The sequence below is a fragment of the Cryptomeria japonica genome, chromosome 9 (genome assembly GCF_030272615.1).
Source record: "Cryptomeria japonica chromosome 9, Sugi_1.0, whole genome shotgun sequence".
Lineage (NCBI taxonomy): Eukaryota > Viridiplantae > Streptophyta > Pinopsida > Cupressales > Cupressaceae > Cryptomeria > Cryptomeria japonica.
In genome coordinates, this window is record NC_081413.1 from 128955978 (window position 1) to 128959288 (window position 3311).

The window sequence follows — 3311 nt, forward strand, 5'->3', positions numbered from 1 at the left end:
CACCCCAACTACATTCTCCCCTGGAGAAAGGGGTAGGGCAGGGGCATGGCACCACTTTCCCCCCTTGGACAAGGGCGTGGCATGCTTGTCCTCCTAGGATAGGGGCATGGTGCCCCTATCCTTGACCCATTTTAGGGCAGGACCTTTCCTAGAACATGTCTTGTGGGTTGTGCCTCGAGTGAGAAACCTACCTGATGTCATCCCATGATAAAATTCAAATCCACCAACATGCATTTAAGAGGCATTCGTCCTCTCATTTGCATAAGTTCAATAAGTATAATTTTCATAAGGTCATGTTGCATAAGAGATCAAGCATTCAAGCATTCTTTTGGAGGATTGCATATTATCAAGTTTCCCTTGAAGGCTAGGTATTGCATCCAAGTCAAGGATCCAACCATTGAAGAGGAGATTGATTTCAACATACAATTCCACACAAGCATTTCTATCAACATTGATTCTATAACCTCCCTTAAGGTGATTTACAATTCAATCTTTCATTTACATCTACTTGCAAGTACTTTGTCTCATTACTTGGTTAATTCCAAAACTGGTGTTTGACCTAAAGGTAAAACCCTAATCCCAACACATTTCCCTTTGTTTTCAGTGTGTAGGTTGTAGGTGTGCAGTTGTACTTTTGGATTCGAGCTTCATTTGCAGAGGCAGAAAAACCCTTTTCATTTTGCGGATTTTTTGGAGGACCGTGTACATTCCCACCATGGTCCAAACACCTTTTTGTCAAATTTTCAAGGCCACTTCATCTCGACATTTTACTACCAAATCCAAGTGCACAACTTCATTCGATATTCTGATCTCAAGTTATAATCAATTCTTTGTCACTTTTGCACTGCATAATCTAATCAATTCTTTTCCAAATTAAACAAAGGAAGAAGGGATCATCCTAACATTCTTAATTCATTAAGAATTAAATCTTTCATCTTTGTGTGGAGATTGGATCTAGTCAATTATCCCTTATTTTCCTAATGTAATGGTGAAAAGTGCTTGAAGGATAATCAATAGTGAAGCTCTCATCTCTCTTTGAGGGAAAGGGTTAGTTTTCCTCTTGATCTATCTCTCATCATTTTCCCACCATTACAATCCTATGTGCTCATATTTCAATCATACTTGATATATACATAATTTATCATATGTACATACTAAGCCCATAATGTGGGTCCCTTATGTGCTTTCTCTTTGTTCCTTATGAACCATTACCTTTGATTTTACTATTCTTGCGGACATTTCATTGTTGTGATGTTCTTGTCTTTTGGATGTATGTATGCTACCTTACAGAAATTGCTCATGATAAGGCATACACAATCTTGTTAACATGGGGATATAAAATATGCTATCTATTACACTTTGTGCATAGACCACAAGGTTTTTTTTGTACACTTAATCACACACCATGATATTTTGATGCACGTTGAAAAACATATTTTAAAGTGAAATTTTATTTAGATTATTTTGCATGCCAAGGATAATTTTTATAATTTTTGTGCTTGGTGCATGTTGTAACACCCATTTGTCATTAAGTTTTTGTTGGATTATTTAGGAAACCAAGATTTTTCTCTATAATCTTTCTTTGTTCTAACATAACTTCCAATAACATGCTCCTTAATAGCCCAAGAATTCATGCCTTTTCACTCTCTATTCTCATATGGCATATAATATGCAATTCCTTATTAGGCCTAGAAGTAATATCTCTTCTTCTTTCTCACATGCATCATATGTTTGATCATTGTTTCTCATTTTATCTTAATTTTTTAGATTGATGAGATCTTTAGTTCCTGGGGACTTGGTTCTTATTGTCTCTCTAATGTCTTGATTAAAGTTTTCCCTTTATATCTTGTACTTTATTGAGAATATGAGCATAAGTGAATACTCCTCCTAAAGTGGGGGCTAAATATAATGTCATAAATTTTATCCTCATACAATTTCATGCTCACTTGGGACTTACTTTAGTGTTTCTTCCTTTTATATCCTAATTATACTTAAACAAGTTCTAGGTATAAGGTCTCTTCTCTTTTCTATTGTTTCCTAACCTTTTCCCAATTCAAAAGGACTAGACTGGGGTTCCTAGTTCTCTATTCCTCCTAGATTAGGGCACTAAGCACTATAGTCTAGGACAAAAAGGCCCAAATTTGAATCCTCTAATGGTAGAAAAAAACGTGAGCAAGAAATAACACCTAATGTTGGCATTTTTCATATTTTTTAGCACATTTTGTGAGGATAGGTATAAAAGAAAGTCTTATCACCTCATTTGGAACATATTTCAATTATTACTTTCTATGAGTAATTCAATTCCAATTGAACAAGAAATCAAACATTATTAAGGCAATGAAGGAGAGGTCAACTATTTAGAGTTTTAAGATTTCAAATGGCATCCATGATCAATTTTATGTGAAGGCATACATGAATTCCTACCTAGAAACATTAACCTTTACTAAAGACTTTAAGGAAATGGAGATTCATGAATTGAAGTATAAAATTTTAATTCATCATTTTATTCCTACTCAAGAAATAGAATGTGTTACACATTATGGCTTAGCCACATAGTCTAACAATTTTCTATTAAAAAATTAGGAAGATGTTCTAAGTGATATATAAATCTTGAATCTATTTCCAATATCCACATTTGACACCTCCAAGATTAGTTCACCTAACCACATAGTCCAACACTTTTAGGCTCAAATTGTAGAAACAAGTTCCTCTTTTATTTTCATTTCTAATTCTATACTCAAAGTCTACATATCTAAATTGTACCTTACTTTTTATGTTGATAACTCTCAATATTACACCACTGGCCCTAGTATTTGCTTTTAACCATTCTATCTTATTCAATTACATTGATTTCCATCAAGGAAATCATCAATTGTTGTGCCCATCTCTACCAATAGGTTTGTAGTTTTGCTTATAGGTCATTTCCTTAATGTGGATTTATATGAATGGGTTTGATTCTTAGTTTGAATGTTTAAACTAGAGAATCCCATTCCACCACTCTACCCTTACTCAATTGCATCTACATATCAACAAGGAAATAACTCATCATTGTGCTCAACTCTATCAAGGATTTATTGTTGGGCCTATTAGTTGTTTTCCCAATATTTTTGATAAAGATAAACGGTTTTTACATGGACCTAAAACCAAACGTCTAACAAAAGCCGGCCATCAGCCAAATAGATAGAAACCAACAACAAAACAGGGGAGCACCCCAAATTAGACATGAAAGCAAAAGAGACATAGATAGTGAAATAAAAGCACTCAAATAAGAGAGTGCACCAACTCCTTTCTCTTCTAGATGGTAATCTTAT